Source organism: Ranitomeya imitator, chromosome 7 (genome assembly GCF_032444005.1).
Source record: "Ranitomeya imitator isolate aRanImi1 chromosome 7, aRanImi1.pri, whole genome shotgun sequence".
Lineage (NCBI taxonomy): Eukaryota > Metazoa > Chordata > Amphibia > Anura > Dendrobatidae > Ranitomeya > Ranitomeya imitator.
In genome coordinates, this window is record NC_091288.1 from 204,705,975 (window position 1) to 204,725,415 (window position 19,441).

Genomic DNA, 19,441 nt, shown 5'->3' on the forward strand with positions numbered 1-19,441 from the left:
CAGCAGAATAGTGAGTGCAGCTCTGGAGGATAATACAGGATGTAACTCAGGATCAGTAATGTAATGTATGTACACAGTGACTGCACCAGCAGAATAGTGAGTGCAGCCCTGGGGTATAATACAGGATGTAACTCAGGATCAGTAATGTAATGTATGTAGACAGTGACTGCTCCAGCAGAATAGTGAGTGCAGCTCTGGAGGATAATACAGGATGTAACTCAGGATCAATAATGTAATGTATGTGCACAGTGACTGCACCAGCAGAATTGGGGGTGCAGCCCTGGAGTATAATACAGGATGTAACTCAGGATCAGTAATGTAATGTATGTACACAGTGACTGCACCAGCAGAATAGTGAGTGCAGCTCTGGAGTATAATACAGGATGTAACTCAGGATCAGTAATGTAATGTATGTACACAGTGACTGCACCAGCAGAATAGTGAGTGCAGCTCTGGAGGATAATACAGGATGTAACTCAGGATCAATAATGTAATGTATGTGCACAGTGACTGCACCAGCAGAATAGTAAGTGCAGCCCTGGGGTATAATACAGGATGTAACTCAGGATCAGTAATGTAATGTATGTACACAGTGACTGCACCAGCAGAATAGTGAGTGCAGCTCTGGAGTATAATACAGGATGTAACTCAGGATCAGTAATGTATGTACACAGTGACTGCACCAGCAGAATAGTGAGTGCAGCTCTGGGGTATAATACAGGATGTAACTCAGGATCAGTAATGTAATGTATGTACACAGTGACTGCACCAGCAGAATAGTGAGTGCAGCTCTGGGGTATAATACAGGGTGTAACTCAGGATCAGTAATGTAATGTATGTACACAGTGACTGCACCAGCAGAATAGTGAGTGCAGCTCTAAGATATAATACAGGATGTAACTCAGGATCAGTAATGTAATGTATGTACACAGTGACTGCACCAGCAGAATAGTGAGTGCAGCTCTAAGATATAATACAGGAAGTAACTCAGGATCAGTAATGTAATGTATGTACACAGTGACTGCACCAGCAGAATAGTGAGTTCAGCTCTGGAGTATAATACAGGATGTAACTCAGGATCAGTAATGTAATGTACGTACACAGTGACTGCACCAGCAGAATAGTGAGTGCAGCTCTGGGGTATAATACAGGCTGTAACTCAGGATCAGTAATGTAATGTATGTACACAGTGACTGCACCAGCAGAATAGTGAGTGCAGCTCTGAAGCATAATACAGGATGTGGGAGTTGTAATAGTGGCCATTTTGGAAGGGTTGTCAGATTTTCTCACCTTTGTGACTTTGACCTCTGTACAATTCTAGCAATAAAGTGTTGCCCCAACAGCGGCACTTTCTGCCAAGAGGGCTGGTGCTCCTAATAAATACATCTAACTGGTTTTGGCTACCAGGGCGAGATCCTGTTGTGATTTAATGCAATGCTACCAGCCAGGCAGGGAATGAGCACTGACAGCCTGACAAGGGTGGGCCCGCTGAATCCTCCGCAGGCCGCAGACCTCACTTAGAACATATGGCACCGCTCTGCTGCCCCCAGCCCAATAATTACTGCTAACCACCAAGCTCAGGGTGCGCCAAGCTCAGACACACACACTGCCATAGTGTGCTCAGAGCAAGAACGCACGGGGAGGGGGCGAGAAGCGCGGGGTTAACCTATAGTGACAGAAATATATGTATGCGGAATAACATCGTGTTTTCTAATATTGCAGCATAATGTGAAAGGAAGAGAGAGATAACAATGTAGAGGAAAATCCTAGATGATGTTGGTAAAAACAACAAAAATAGCAAAAAAAAAAATTCTCTTACAGGGAAATTACACCTTAACACAAAATTTACTTTGCAGGATCGGAGTGTGAGCGGAAACCACAGTCATAGAGCTGTTTACCAGTGCCAAGTATATCGCCTGCCTGGCAGGGGCTGAAGACGAAGCAGAACATATTCCTTTCTGCTAATCAACTTCATTGTGGTCAGGATCCAGCTCTCCTAAAGAAGATCCTCCTGTGCCCCCAGATATCCAGCTCCTCGAGATCTAAAGCGGGTCTGTCAGCCCAAACTTACACTTCAAACTAATTACATAGCCTTGTAGGGGGCAAAGCAACAATATAAATTGTTATTTTTGTTTTTAAAACACTTCCTTCCTTGCCCCTCAAAAACTTTTTTTTTGTAATATGCAAATGAGGGTGCGCAGTGGACCCTTGGTGTGGCTAAATGCCTCGGTGCACTATTATACCCACTTATTCAGATTACCGCCATTCCTTTAGGAATCCAGCACTTTCTGAGGATAGACTGTGAAAAGAAAGCATACAAATCACTCTCTCCTCTCTGTTGACATTGCTCATTTTCTTTGCTATTACTCTGGCAGAGGAGAGAGCACACAAATCACTTTCTTATGACTTAATTGTTCATCTCCCCTGTGATTGCTTAATTGCAGTAGACAGCACATAAAATCACTCTCCCTTTGCTCTAACATTGCTTTTTTTTTCTGCTATCATTTCGCTACAGGACTGAGTGCACAAATCACTCTCTCCTCACTTCTGACATTCATCATTTTCTCGGCTATTACTTTCGTGCAGGTGTAAAGGGGTGTGTACGATTTTTTTTTATTTTTACTTAGGACATAGATAGGTAGAATTAGGTAGTGACTGTAGATAGGTAATGACGTTAGGATAACTGTCAATGTTTCGGACTAGTCCATAGTGGGAGGGGAATAGTGTTGGGGAAAGTGACTGCTTCCTGTAGGTACTCAGATAGGGCCAAGGTTATAAGTGGGTATCCGGAACTATATATAACTATATATATATATATATATATATATAATATATATATTAATGTATCTAAGCACTAACAGTATGGTAATTGCATCTTACCAGCCTGTTTGCACAGTGCCATGTGAGATCACTCCTGTCGGGGATTCAGAAGCCTCTGCTGAAGTAACGGGCCGTAATTTCTGATGTCATTTTTATTGACATCCGGCTCCCCCAGTTAGGCAATGGGGATCCGGCTGTCAATCAGGATGACCTCGGAAGTTCCGTCGACAAAGTTGGCCTGAAACGAAGCCTCTGCTCTGTAAAACGTGATGTCAGCAGAGGCTGCGGAATTCCCAGAAGGTGCGGTCTGTGACGACTCTGTGTCAGGGAAGAACAGCGCTGGGTACCACAGGGAGGTACGTTGCAATTACCTGCCTCTTAGTGCTTAGATACATTTTTTTTGTAAAGTGCCGGATATTTCCTTTAAGTTCGTGTAGAAAGTGTGGTCTGAACAGCAAGGGAGAATACACGTTGCTCTGGGCGGTACAAGGCCTTATTAAAATTCCCTTGGAGAATATACTCATCTAACGTCTGGCGCCTAAAAGGGTTTTCCGTGAACAAAATTAATTTTAATCATTAGATCTTGGAACAATAATAAATTCCACCATTCGATGTATTTAAATAAAATGTTCCTGTGCAGAGATAATCTTATAAATGTGTCCCTGCCGTGTACTGTGTAATGGCCATGTCTGACCGTACAGGAACATAGTCTGATCATACCACAGCTCCTGGGCAGGGGGCAATGGGGAACAATAGAGAATACAGACATTACAGCACCAGACTGCAAATAATTCTTTGAGGTAAAACATTTAAAAAAACAAAAAAAAACAAACAGCCCGTGAAATGCTTTACCTCACAAAAACAATCAGCTGTGATCCCCTGCTGTCCTGTCTGTATAGTTTTTTTGCTTTCTCCCCCGCCCAGGAGCTGTGGTATGATCAGACCATGTTCCTGTACGTTCAGACACAGCAGGGACACATTTATAAGATTATCTCAGCACAGGAACATTTTTTTAAACCACATCCAATTGTGGAAATTACTATTATTCCAAGATCTATTGCTTAAAATCAACTTTAAGATTAACTATGTTCATGGGAAAACCCCTTTAAGGATCGATTCTGGTGCTATGACGAGCACTTTAATCCCTTCTGTACAGAGGAAGATTGACATGGAAGTAGTGTTGAACCCCAGATGTACTAAGCTGGGGATCTCTAGTACTGACAGAAGCAGTGCCCTCAGGGATAGTCCAGATAGAACCAAGGGACAATCTGGAAGTGCACCCTGCTGTGGAATCAAGAAACGGAAAGTGTTGCGTCCAACACTACAGCGCTGCATTATCATATACATGGACTGTTGAGTAAAGTTCTTTGTGATGAAACGAACTGGGTGTCCCTTGATTTATTTGCGGTGGCTCCTGAAACTGGAGACCATGTAGAATACCAGGGAGACATGGATCAGCAGCTCACTCATGACTACCACCCTCTGGTACTTTACACAGGAGAAAGCTCACAAATAACTCTCTCCTCACTTCTGACATTGTTCATCTCCTCTGCTATCACTTCATTGCAGTAGAGAGTACACAAATCACTCTCTCCTCACTTCTGACATTACTTGTTTTCTCTGCTATTACTGAGGTGCAGGAGAGCGCTCATAAATCACTTTCTCCTCACTTCTGACATTACTTGTTTTCTCTGCTATTACTGAGGTGCAGGAGAGCGCTCATAAATCACTCTCTCCTCGCTCCTGACATTGCTGGACTCCTCCACTAGTACTTCAGAGCACAGAAATCACACCCTCCATGCAGCCGATACGGCTACACAGCAACACCTGAGTGACATCATCAGCTATGAGAGATTTGTGTTTTCTCTCTTGCACTGAAGTCACAGCAGAGAAGATGAGCAATGTCAGAAGGGAGGAGAGAGTGATTTGTGTGCGCTGTCCTGTGTGTGTGCGCGCGCGCATATATAATGAAGCTTTATCTTCAGGCAAGTGCTGGCTCTGAGCAATCCAGGGACACGAATCAACATATAAGGAGTAGCAGTTATCTAAATAAGTGGGCTGAATGGTGCACCATGGCTGTGGTGTAATGTATGTATGTATGTATGTATGTATGTATGTATGTATGTGTGTGTGTGTGTGTGTGTGTGTGTGTGTGTGTGTGTGTATATATATATGTGTGTATGTGTGTATGTGTGTATATATATATATATATATATATATATATATATATATATATATATATATATATATATATATATATATATGTATGTATGTATGTATGTATGTATGTATATGTGTGTGTGTGCAGTGGACTATATCAATTTATTGTGTCACTGGCAATAATGTAACATCTGTCTTGAAAAGCTGCAGGTCACATCCAGGTGTGAATATGTATTTCCCTGAGACAAGTAGACTTCTGTCTCCAATCTCACCAGGGGGTTCTGCTGGAAGCCAAGAAGAAAGGTAACATTTAATACCTCCTAGCTCTTTGAAGAGAGATGTTGATTACGGCCTCATAGTATCTCTGTGAGAACTTTTACACAAAGGATCACAAGAGAAAATAATATATTAATTGTGGGGCGCGGCCGTGGTCCAATCAAAAAACAAGCAATTATGATATTAACCTGAGGGGCTGGTCTAGAAACCTGACCTCCAGACCAAAGCTATAAATTAGGGCTGTATACAGAGAAACATGTTCACATATGTGGGCAGCCTGAGACGGTGATGTGTTCGACCAACTCCATTCACCCCCCTCAGGGACCAGAAAGTAAACTACCAGTTAGATGATTTCTGTAAGTTTCTCCTGTTTATTTTTATACTGACTTGCATAAGTTGTATGTCTTTTTATTATCATATTTTTATGCCTTTTCTTACTGTAAGCACTGAACCTTTTTGTATAAAATTATAAAACTTTAACAAGTTGAACCTTGAATGTTCTAAAAGAATCCATAGCTTAAGGTGTGTGAGCCTTATGAGTGGTAGACATTATTAGTACTAATATTTCCGGGACTCATCGCCCGTGTATTCGGTGTATGCACGGGTGTGTGGCCTGGGTCAGTGTGCGATTTATGCTCCCATTACAGCATAGGACAGAGGTTGAATGCTGGACTGAGAGTAGGGAGATAGATTAACCCTTGCAGGCACAACCCAAGCCACGTGCTGAGAGCGGGCACATGACGAATTAGTTACACCACGGAGAAGGGATCCGTGACAATGGCATTTAACCACGGTGGTTGCACTGAACCCATTTACTTGCCTTTTACAATTACCATATTTTTCGGACTACGAGACTTATTTTTTTCCCCAAATTTTTTTGGGAACAATGGGGGTGCGTCTTATAGGAGTTGGGTGATTCTGCTGGCTCTGGACTGGGAAGATGGGGTGTTCAGTGGTCCGATGCTGCAGGGCGATGATCTAGCTCCCATCCCAAGCTGGTGCAGCAGGTTTGGTGGTGCTCGGTAGTGAGGGGTCTTGGTCGACATTTTTTGAAAGCCTGGGGCACCCGCATTTCCATTGCTGCAATGCCGTGGCCTCTGGGAAAATGGCGGCCGGAGGCGGCGCATGCACAGATTGAGATCTCAGCAATGAGATCTCGGTGCTGGGATCTCAATCTGAACGTGCGCCGCCTCCAGTGGCCAAAATCTTAGATGCCACCGTGTTGCAGCAATGGAAGTGCGGGGGGCCTGGGGTGGGAGTCAGATCATCGCTGGATGACCGAACATCTCCTGTGACCCCTCTCCACCGGTGCTGCCGACTCCCCACTCCCCCACCCCAGAGAGCTGAATTCAGACTGTAAGACAGATCCCCATTTGACGCATTAAATTTTTATCCCTATTTTCCTTCTGAAAATTTGAGGTGCGTCTTATGGTCCAGTGCGTCTTGTAGTCCGAAAAATACCGTAACTTGTTTGTGGGCAAAAGAGGAACAGACTTAAAAACAGAAAAAAATATTTTTATTGTTGCTCCACCTCCTTTACTTGAAGTGTAAATTTGCAGTGACAAGCTCCCTTAAAGGGTTACAGGTCCCTTTCAATCTATGATATGCAAAATATAATAATTTTTTGTTGATAAATTATGTTTAAGGTGCACTTATTCTGCCCTAAACTTTCTATTTTTTTGTTTTATTCAATAGATGCCTTTTTGCAAAGGAAAATGCAGTGAAGGCGCAGAACAAGTATCTACCCTGCATCTTCGCGGAATGCAACCTGCGGAAGCCATGTTTCCGAATAAGCATCTGGAGCATCACATTACTCTGTTAGTAACATGGAATTATTGCAGTTCCCGCTTTTGCTTCTACCGTCATGCTAAAACAGTTACATCCCGGGTCAGGTGAGTATACAATCGGCAGAATCCGCGGTATCTGCGCATGCACTGAGCTGTGCCTGCGCAGAAGAGGATACAGACGCTATCTTCTGAAGCTAAGGATGGACATGGTGGGACAGTCAGTTTACCATGCAAATGAAAAATACGCCTTGGAGAGTTTTAGGGCCCAATTTATTAATAGCATTTGTGCCTAATTTATTTATTTTTTTTACCTGTTTTTCATTTGCGCCTATTCTATAGTCTGTTTTATATATATTTGTCAGTTTTTTGTTTTTAATTTTATTTTTTGCGTTAAACTTTGTGGACGAGGTTTGGGGCTTCCAAATGTTATTAGCAGATTCAAAAGTTGCACATTTTTTGGCACAAATATACTCCAGTTTCCCACTAGAATGATCGGGAAAAAAAAGTTAAAGACAAATAAAAGGAACCTATTCATCATTTGCATCTTTCTTAAATCATTTTGTTTTTTTGTGGTATTCATTGAAGGTCTTTGAGACAAATTCTTCAAAATAGCGTGAGCGGTTTATGAATTTTATGCAAAATCAAAAATGCTCTTTAATAATCCTTACTATTAATAAATTACTGAGTAGAAATGTAGCCAAGCCCGAAAAAAAATCTGGTCATTTTTTTTTTTACCAAACAAAAAGTCTAAATTAAATTGAACAAATTTCAGGTTATTATTGTGTTATTTTTTTCCCGCCCTCCACCGCTGGATGCCCGCGTCTGCCCTGAATCTTCTTCTCCCCATAGAGCTGATAGAGAGTGACGGCAATTTGTCTGGGAGGAGAGAGGTGGCTCGAATAGACAGCATCATTGGACAGGCTTCCCAACACTCTGCGCCCCCTCCGCCGCCACACTCTGCACCCGCAGGAGAGATCATTTCCATTGAACAGATGTTCGATGTCAGACCGAGTCACTGTTACATTGCAAGACACACGGCATACAATGTATTGAGATTCCCCGGCAGCCACGAAGCACCTCTTACACGGAAAGGTTTAGATTTATCCAGGGTAAAAAAAAATAAAAAATAAAATAACCCAAGAAATTTTAAAAATTACATGCCAGCTAGTCAAATAAATGGCTGCATATGTTGTTACATGTGGGTACTGGCTCCGTCACATCAAGAACTGGCATAGATAAGACCCCTCTCTATAATATCCATATGCCCTAATAATAAGAGGTGTAACTATAGTGGGTGCTATGGAGCCCACCAGCTGGGGGGCTGCTGGGAACTCAATCAATGGTATCTGCATTCTCCATTCTCCAAGTTTCACCATTCTCTGAATTCGATGGTGAAGCAAGGAGCCATCAGCTCTCTGCTCCACCATTCAGCCTGTGCGTCTGAGTCTCAGCTCAGCAGGGGCAATGACAATGCCAGATCGTGCCTGCTGTGTGGAACCACAGGCCACAAGACGTCAGGAGATTGGAGTGAAGTACTATTTTTTTTTTTATTCGGACAGGGAGAGCTTTGGGGGTGTCCCACCGTGTTAAGGGAACTGTGGGGTCATCTTACTGTTTGTCGAGAGCTGTAGGGACATCAAACTGTGTTTGGGGGGCTGAAGTGACATCATACTATGTTGGAGTCACTGTTTGGGCATCATACTGCTTGGAAGGGGCTGTGGAGGCATCACACTGTTGGATGCACTGTGCAGGCTTCATACTGTTTGGGCAGGGATGTGGTGGCATCACACAGTGTTCGTGTAAAATGCCCAAGTGAGGCAGTGGTGGCACTCTACAGACATCATGTGTCCCCGTCCCGGTGTGCTGCTATGTGTGGGGAGCATCACACTTATTTATGGCCTACAGGCCTCCATTGGCTCTAGGGTTTCCTATTCTGGAACCTTGGCAGCAATCAATCCAGGTGACAATCAAACTTTTACTGGACAGCTGGTAGTCTTTACAAATAGGCATACAGGATAAGGCCCAATGAGTTATCATCTTTCCCACAAGTACCGGACACAACGTCAGCCCTGGTTCTCTGTATAGTTAGAGGGTTCCCTTGATATGTCAACTATCACTGGAAAGTCTTCTTCACCATGAACAGTGCACCTGGATTGCAACACCTCCCACCTCACAGAGTCAGAGTCCATCTTTCAATGTATATTCACCCCTTAAAGGGTCAGGGAACAGACAATCATCTCCCACTGCTCTTACATTCCCCCACAATTCTTATGGTCGTCTTCGACCATACCATACTTTAAAAGAAGAAATAGTGCAAATATTAAAACCTTAAGCTGAAAACTTGTCCCGATATCTTCCTCCTCCTAGCGGAACAAACGGCCCATCTCGCTTAAGGGTCCCGGAACAGCAAGTGAGACAGTCCATCGCATATGATATTTTTTTCTCTTTCAAAACTTTCAGCAGCATCGGTCCTTCTCAGTAAGGACCCTGGAAGCAAAGTATCATGTCCATATTATCAACAAGGGCCCACAGGCCAACACTGCAGTAGTTCTTTCCTTGTTCAAAAACACAGTCCATGAAATGCACAGTCTCTGTTGTTGAGAGTATCAGACCCTCAGAGCCTGAAATTCCAGCAGAAAAAGGTGCAACAGATGCAACAAAATAAAAATAAACAAACACTGGTGGCCAACAAACTTAAAGACTTCAGGCCTTCGCAGTCTCGAGGGTAACAAGAAACAGTCTCTAAAACCTTCTTCGGTTAACTAAACAAACTTTAAAAAACTCCAGGAAACAGTCCTTCTGATATAACGGGGCAGTCTGCACCCAACAGGGATTTTGCTGCAGGTGTCTCACCTCACCAGTTTGAGACAGCTCCTTGTGAAACCCTCAATTTGGTAACAGAGCACATTGAGTGTCAGGTCACCCCTTCTCTCAAAACTTCTTTCAGGCCTTCCTCCTCTCTTTCATAAAAGTGGTCCAATCAGTGGGTGATGGGTGTCTCCACCACATCAAGGGTTGATCTGGGAACTCAGTCGGGCAGGGATCTTCCTCCTCAGATGTGACGCTACCACAGCCCACCTGGGTACGGCCATAACTGGTGACCCTAAACTTTTGAACAACTTGACCTGCTGTGGCCCGGTTATCCTCACTGGGCCCTGACTTTGAGAGACTTGGCTCTCGAGCCTGCAGGTCCGGTTAGCTGGATATCTACATCTCTCCTGGAGATCTAGCCAGTCCATGGCTCTCCGGAGACACTTCTCCCAGCAGACTTCTCCAGACTCTGTCAGGACTCTTCAGGGGTCAGCTTCTGCCCTTGACATCTGCAAGAATCCTTTGTGAGCCTCTTCATCCCACTTCTACCTAGCCTCTCACTGAGCTCTCCGCTTGAAGACCTCCTGGTCTCTTTCTAATATGTCCTCCCACATATAAGGATACACTAGAGCCGCTGCGTACCAGTCCTGTTGGCACTTGCACTTCACAAATGCCACAATCTCGCCTGGACGCAGACTGTGGAGTCGGGAGGGCAGATTGTCTCCAGGTTTTCCTCTTCTGGAACCTTGACAGCAATCAATCTAGTGGACACAGGCTTTATAAAAACAATCAACTTTTACTGGACAGTTGGCAGTCTTTACAAACCGGCAAATAGGATAAGGCCCAACAGTCTGTCATCTTTCCCATAGGTACTGGACACAACTTCAACCCTTGTTTCTCGATATAGGGAAAGTGTCTATTTTGCCATCTTCACTATCACTAGGAAATCTTCCCCACCACTAGCAGTGCACCCGGATTTCAACACCTCCAGCCTCAGAGTCCAACTTTTCTTGTAAACAATGTCATTTCCAATTCCCGTCTCCTTTGGGGCGGGACTAAATGAATGAACCCTCCTCTCTGAAAAGGTCGCGGGATGGTAGAAAATATATCAGTTATACTTTTACTATAGAGTGTGTTTTGTCTTCTAAAACAATCCTGCCTCAGACACACCAGATGGCCGCCTACATATTTAAAGGTGAGGGAGTTGCACACATCCCTTTGTATTTGCTATAATTCACTGAACTTAATCCAGCAGAACTTTAGGAAACTTTGCTTGTCTGTACAGTTTACATTCTATTAGGACATGAGACATTTCCATGTTTATTTGCAGAAGTGCAGAAAAAGTAATCTTTTATTCCAACCTAAGTGTAAAATTATTCTGTACTGTATCTAACATCATCTCTCCCATATCAATTATCTATTCATATATTCCTCATCTACCTCCTATCTATTACAGTGGGGAAAATAACTATTTGATACATTGCCGATTTTGCAAGTTTTCCCACCTACAAACAATGGAGAGGTCTGTAATTTTTAAAGTAGGTACACTTCACCTGTGAGAGACAGAAGTTACAAGTAAAAAAAAAAAACAACAAAAAAACAAACAAACAGAAAATCACATTGCATGGCCCACTCCTCCTAACAGATCTTCTCTAGATCTTCCATGTTTTGGGGTTGTCGCTGGGCAACATAGAGTTTCAGCTCACTCCAAAGATTTTCTATTGGGTTCAGGTCGGGAGACTGGCTAGGCCACTCCAGGACTTTGACATATTTCTTACGGAGCCACTCCTTAGTTGTCCCGGCTGTGTGTTTTGGGCCATTGTCATGCATGAGGACTCAGCCAAGACCCATCTTCAATGCTCTTACTGAGGAAAGGAGGTTGTTGGCTAAAATCTCGTGATACATGACCCTTCCTTCAATAAGGTAAAGTCGTCCTGTCCCCTTTGCAGAAAAGAACTTCCAAAGTATGATGTTTTCCCCACCATGCTACACGGTTGGGATGGTGTTCTTGGGATTATACTTATCATTCTTCTTCCTCTAAACACGGCGAGTGGAGTTGATACCAAAAAGTTCTACTTTGGCCTCATCTGACCACATGACCTTCTCCTGTGCCTCCTCTGGATCATCCAGATGGTCATTGGCGAACTTCAAACATGACTGGACATGTGCTGGTGTGAGCAGGGGGACCTTGCGTGCCCTGCAGGATTTAAATCCATGACGGCGTAGTGAGTTACTAACAGTAATGTTTGCGACTGTGGTCCCAGCTCTCTTCAGGCCATTGACCAGAGCCTCCAGGGTAGTTCTAGGCTGATTACTGACCTTTCTCAGAATTATCCTTACCCCATGAGGTGAGATCTTACATGAAGCCCCAGACGGAGAAAGATTGACAGTCATCTTGTGTTTCTTCCATTTTCTAATAATTGTGCCAACAATTGTTGCCTTCTCACCAAGCTGCTTGCCTATTGTCCTGTAGCCCATCACAGCCTTGTGCAGGTCTACAATTTTTTTGCCGCGGTGTCCTTAGACAGCTCTTTGGTCTTGGCCATGGTGGAGAGGTTGGAATGTGATTCATTGTGTGGACAGGTTTCTTTTATATAGGTAACGAGTTCAAACAGGTGCAATTGATTCAGGTAATGAGTGCAGAGTAGGAGGCTTCTTACAGAAAAACTAACAGGTCTGCGAGAGCCAGAATTCTTGCCGGCTGGTCGGTGATTAAACACTTATGTCATACAATAGAATGCAAATTAATTATGTAAAAAATTATACAATGCGATTTTCAGTTTTTTATTTTTTTAGATTCTGTCTCTCACAGGTGAAGTGTACCTACGATAAAAATTACAGACCTCTCCATTCTTTGTAGCTGGGAGAACGGGCAAAATCGGCAAAGTATCAAATACTTATTTCCCCACTGTATCTATCTCATATATATTTATAAAATGTATACCTCTATATTATATAACTATCTATTCCTTTATTACCTATCTCATATCTATTCGTCTCTCTCATATTTCTATCTGGAAAAAGAAGGAAAGAGAAACTTTTAAAAACAAACTATTAGTCTTCTGGGTACAATGGGTTAATGTTTGGTCACCGAGGAGGATTGCGAGCGCTCCCCTCCTTTTCCTTTTGCCGAAATCCTAAAACATGAAAGGAGGAGGGGGGTCTTGGGTTTATTTTGTACTGCAAGGGGGGATCCTAGACCCCTTTTTTCCCTATCTCAGACCCCAGTGCATTATTTATGAGAGACAGAAACCTTTACAACACGCTCCTCTTTATCTTCCATGCTCCCTAAAGCGTTGGTCCGCTCCGATATCGATCCGGGGGATTTGGGATTTTAACATAGGCCTGTACATTGCAGATTCCCTCCCTGAAAAACGAAGAAACAAGATTTTGCTTCCCTGCTCACCTTGATGTCTGCGCCTCCTCCAATTGGCTGCGAGCGTGAAATACTTCTTACAACTTTCATTGAGAAATGCGCAGCGCACTACAGATCTCAAGATGTCTGGAGTACAGATACTTAATAGACGGCCGCAGACGATCAAGGGTGATGCTTTCCATATTGCAGATATTTTTTGAGCTTTACTTTTTAGTAGGATATCATCTAAATATATAGTTTATTGCAGACACACAAAAAAACACGCTCTATAGTGTACAAATACCATTAAAACAATACCGCAAAATAATAATGTTAATAACCCCGAATAATAATCTAAAAAAAAAAAATGGTACGGTACTTAATTTCACACAGATGATAGAAAACTGCGCAAACCCCTATACCATGTAAAATCAAAATAATACTGCCATACTGTGCCCTAATAACTGTGCCGTAAACGGTCCCCTAAAGGCAGAAAGAGTCCAAATATCAACTCCATACTTAATGTGATCGACAAAAAAAAAACAAAAAAACACGACTTTATAAAGAACGAACATCAGTACTGTGTACTGAAAATAATGCCGCCATACAGTGCCTTAATAACTGTTCTAATGCTTCAAGACGCAATGAAGTGTACAATTTAATGGTAACAACAAAAAAGAACTGATATATAGTGCACATACATCAGGACTGTGTAGTATCGAAATAGTCCTACCAAACAGCTCCCTAACAATGCCACCAGTGTGGTACAGTGCCTCTGACTCGGCTATAAAGTGGTCTAATGGTGTTAGATTCTAATAGTAGCGCCATATAGTGTAACGTTTTGCGCTGGCATTTATTGCTGTATTTATTTTAATGTACATGATATATATTTATTATATGGAATACTTTAGGATATGATCACACTTTTTTGAGTGACCTTCGTTATATTTATATTTATTATACGGTATTTATTATTACAGCCCCCGCCGCCTCCAATCTCCGCACAATCGGGTTCAGGGTAAATAGTCACGTTGGACATTACTGTCAGTATCACTATTTGGGTTGATGTCAGACTCATAAGACATTTGTTAATCACTTGACCTTGTCGTCTCGGATCGTTAATTTTTATTTTATTTTCCCTTGCTGGATTGTTTTGCGCTGTTTTGCCATACACAGTCACCAGCGGGCACTTTAGAGTACAAGGGGTCGTCTCACCATTAAATATCACATTTATTGTACAGAGTATAACAAATTAATAAAGATTGCCATGTACTTGCTGTTAATAAAATCATCCAGTTAATAGTTAGAACATTTGGGCCATTTGCACACGTTGCGTTTTTTTGCCGCATAGATTTGTTAACAAAACCTGATGCCAGAAAAGTGAATGAGAAATCTGAAGTGTCACGCGTTGCGTTTTTTTTTTTTTTGACTTGCAGATTTGGGGCAGAAAATAATCAGAAAATTCTGCACACAAAATACTCAAGGTGTGCACACAGCCTTAAATACACAGTCTGGCGCCATCTGGTGTCCACAGTGTATAACAATGTACACATCCGTCCAATGAAATGAGTGCTGGTGGGTCACGTGATCATTCTCACAGGGTGCTTCATAGTCATCCTCTGTGCACTGCGGGGCAGACAATAGAAACAGTTTTCTGTCCTGCTTGTCAGGACAGGAGCAGAGTATCTGCTGTACACGGAGGAGTTGAGAAAGAAGTCTACTATTCTGGCTATCGATGTTCCAGCACTGCTACATCAGATACTACTGCTATAACTCTGCTACATCAGTATACACTTTACCAGCTCTGCTACATCAGTCTATGCTGTTCCAGCTCTGCTACAGCTGTCATTTCTGTTTCTTCTCTGGTACATGTCATTTCTGTTCCAGCTCTGCTACATGTCATCACTGTTCCAGCTCTTCTACATCAGTCACCACTGTTCCAGTTCTTCTACATCAGTCACCACTGCTCCAGCTCTTCTACATCAGTCACCACTGCTCCAGCTCTTCTACATCAGTCATCACTGCTCCAGCTCTTCTACATCAGTCATCGCTGTTCCAGCTCTTCTACATCAGTCATCGCTGTTCCAGCTCTGCTACATCTGTCATCACTGTTTCAGCCCTTTTATATCTTTCATCACTGTTCCAGCTCTGCTACATCAATCTTCTCTGCTCAAGGTTTGCTAAATCTATCATCACCGTCCATTCCAGCTCTACTAGACAAGTTTGGCATATCCTCTACAGCCAGTTTCTCCATCCCTGTCTGTGTTCCTCAAAAACTGCTTATACGCATGGGGGGCTTTGCGGATCCACCTCAGGTGTGACAACACGACAAAAGCTAACAACTATGAAAAAGAAACACTCTAAATTACTTACTAATATAGTTATTATATCTATCTATTTATATAATTGTCAAAGGGTCACTTCCGTCTGTTTGTCTGCCTATAACGGAAATCCCACATTGCTGATTGGTCGTGGCCCATCAGCGACGGGCACAGTCCGGCCGTGAATTTGCCCTTCCTACTCTCCGTCATTGCCCCCTCCATACTCCCCTCCAGTCAGCGCTCACACAGGGTTAATGGCTGCATTACACCGCGTTATGCCACGGTGTAACGCAGTCCGTTTACGCTGCTATTAACCCTGTGTGACCAACTTTTTACTATTCATGCTGCCTATGCAGCATCAATAATAAAAAGATCTAATGTTAAAAATAATAAAAAAAATTAAAAAATCATTATATACTCACCTTCCGGCATCTTTCCCGCTCCTCGTGACGCTCCGGTCCATGCATTGCGGTCTCGCGTGCTGTGCTATATTCTACGTGGGCTGTGTTATACACTGTGTGGGCTGTGCTATATAGTATGTGGGATGTGCTATATCCTACGTGGGCTGTGGTATATACTACGTGGCTGTGCTATATACTACATAGCTGTGCTATATACTACGTGGGCTGTTATATACTACGTGGCTGTGTTATATACTACGTGGGCTGTTATATACTACGTGGCTGTGTTATAAACTACGTGGCTGTGCTATAAACTACGTGGGCTGTGCTATATGCTACATGGGCTGTGTTATATACTACGTGGCCTGTGATATGCTACGTGGCTGTGATATGCTACGTGGCTGTGATATATGCTACGTGGCTGTTATATGCTGTGGGCTGTGTTATATGCTACGTGGCTGTGCTATATTTACCTGCTGTATCTGTGCATCATGAATCGTGGTATGTGTTAAAGAGGGGGGGGGGGCCACTGAGACTCTTTCACCTAGGGCTCTCAAAAACCTGGAGCTGGCCCTGGCTTCACTGATTGTTCGCGGCCGGCCGCGAACAATCAGCGACAGGCGAAGTCCGGCCGCGGATTGGCGTGGAATTTGAACCACGCTTCGCTAATTGGTCGCGCTTGGCAGGCCGAATCCTGTGTATAAATTGCATTATTCTGAAAACTTCATAAATAAACTACATACATATTCTAGAATACCCGATGCGTTAGAAAACATTATCATCACTGTCCCCAATGGGGCTCACAATCTAAATTCCCTATCAGTAAGTCTTCGGAGTGTGGGAGGAAACCGGAGTACCCGGAGGAAACCCACACAAGCACGGGGAGAACATACAAACTCCTTGCAGATGTTGTCCTTGGTGGGATTTGAACCCAGGACTCCAGTGCTGCAAGGCTGCAGTGCTAACCACTGAGCCACCATGCTGCCCGTGCTTAAATATATATATTAAAATGATTACTGGAATAAGCCCTACAAGTTCTGGGCATCTGCCTTGTACACAGCTCACATATCCGTCTGCATTGTATACTGCACATTGTATAGATTTTCCAGCCTATGGTTATTGGGTATGTTATATCCATGCAACTCAAAGCACAGCAAGAGCTATCAGTCCGGTCAGGGAACCCGCCTACAACAGGTTCACTTATCATATTATCAAAACCATTAAAGAAATGGAGGGAGAGCGGACCCCCGGGAGCCTGGAGCATGAAGGTTTATGACCTGGACTGCTGAGAACTGTGCGGAACTGGTTATTCTCATTCATCCATATCTACAGAACATCATCCCCATTATTCAAGTTCAAAGTAAAGTGTCTTGATGTTACAGCGCCATACACACAGTTGTGGCTACGTCAAATACTGCAGCCAGCTGTCTTCCAGATAATAAGACTATGCTGCAGTACCAGGCTCTGCCACAATCATATATGGCGCTGGTCCTGTGTCTAGAATGAAGAGGACATGGTGCTGCTGATCTCCAGAGTTCCCGGGAGTCACACCTTCAAAAATCAGATAAAGATGGTCCATCCTAAGGCAAACAGATAGCCATCAATCCAATGAATAGGAGCCTGGGGGGACACACTGCTGCTATCAGGTGTGATCAAAAATTTGACAATATTGACTTATTTATTCCTGGCCCCTTGGTTTGTCAGTAAGAAGTTTCTGACGTGTTTATCCAAATACTTTATAGATATACCACATATACAGCAGAGCACAAAAATTATTCAAATTGCTTACCGTTTAGTATATACAGCTCTTCTGTAGACTTGGGTGTCACCATGGTTACAGACTACAAACACACCTGTAGTCTGATCCTGCAGTTAACAATTGCTCCATTCCCTCTACTTCTTCTTGCTAACCTACAGGCAACAAAAGAATAGACAAGAGAATACATTGTGACTGCACGACTAATTCATAAAATCTCCAATTATTAAGTGTATACAGTGCTTCTGCAAACCTATGTGTTACTGTGTGGTGTATTCAGTCTGTTTCTCCTCTTCTTTTTAATAACATACAGTCAATAGAAAACTGGAAAAAAAAGAGTAAATCTTGAATACTTGTCAATTTTTAAAATTACTCAACATTTTGTGTATACATCTCTTAAACAAACCTGTGTGACTCCATGGTTACAGACTACAAAAACTCGGTGTAGTCTGATCCTGCTGTTAACTGTTGCTCCATTCTCTCTGCTTCCTCTTCTTGCTAACCTAAAAACAATAGAAAAGTAGATGAGGGAATAATTCCTGACCGCAGGATCAATTCCTAAAATCTCCCACCCTTTCGTATATAGATCTCTTCTCCAGACCTATCTGTCTCCATGGTTACAGACTACAAACAAACTCTGTGTAGTCTGATCCTGCAGTTAACTATTGCTCCATTCCCTCTACCTCTTTTTCTTCCAAACCAAAGACAATAGAAAAGGGACTAAGCCCTGTCTGAAGGATAAATTACAGAGTTATTTTTTTTTTAGTCCGTAACTATAGAGACACATAGATTTCCATACGACCTGTATACATAAAACGGTAGAAAATTTTTAATCAAAACTATTTGTAAAAATGCATCTTTTCTGGACACTATATGCAATGCAGCAATAAAATAATGTGTTACAAATATTTACAAACCCTATAAAGAGTTAAAGAACATTCACTCCCTTATTGATTTTGATCATTCCTTACTAAAAAGGAAATTATGCCCCCACCCCCTCAAGAGGTAACATGCGGAATAATCCATAATCATCAATCATCCTTTGCTAACTTGTATGAAATCCGACTTCCAGTTTGGAAAGATGCCCCCCTCCGGGCCGCCCCCTACTGTACAGTCAAATAAGCACAAGGACAAAGTTATTTTCTTTGAAAAGCCCCTAAGCAAAAGTTAAAGAGTTATATATATCAGCCAAGTAAATGATTACAACTCAGATATAATATTTTATAAACAGGGATTTTCTTTTCCGTTCCGCTCCAGCTGCCGGTCATAGGGAAGTGGAATGCTGTAAAAACACATAATTTTAGGTGACTGGCCTAACAGAACAATACCTAGAGAAAAATAGGTCAGCAAGTCTGCCGGAGGAGCGTCAGCAGGTAGGTGGCAAATAGGATGGGAAAAGGGACTTGGTTTTCATGTCGCAGACGGAACGTAAACTATTCCAGACCTGGAACCTCTTCATTATCTTGTTCCTCTCAGCTTCATTTACATCAATGTCATCTTAGTATTTCTATAGAATATGCTGATTTACTTAGAAGTGTTGGGGGACTGAATAAGGTCTCGGAGAAGTATCGGGGCCACAGCTGCCCATTTGGGTCGGTCTGAAGTCACTGGGCTAAATTAAGGTTAGGATTTTACCATGAGTCATCTCTTACATACGACGTAATCTCAGCACTAAAGACACAGTAATGAGCAAAAGTTTTAGGCAGGCGTGGAAAGATTGCTGTGCAGTAAGAATATTCAAAACCCAAGAAAGG

General features: G+C 42.8%; 1 long non-coding RNA gene across 1 annotated transcript in view; it reads right to left on the reverse strand.

Annotated features, from left to right (window-relative positions):
* Positions 1–18,177, reverse strand: part of LOC138646029 (uncharacterized) — a 31,341-nt gene extending 13,164 nt beyond the window's left edge. The window contains exons 1-3 of the long non-coding RNA XR_011314818.1: positions 18,094–18,177; positions 17,941–18,011; positions 17,721–17,842 (exon numbers count right to left, since the gene is read on the reverse strand). This is a non-coding gene — a long non-coding RNA (uncharacterized lncRNA). The remainder of the gene's footprint in view (positions 1–17,720; positions 17,843–17,940; positions 18,012–18,093) is intronic.
* Positions 18,178–19,441: the final 1,264 nt, after the last annotated feature.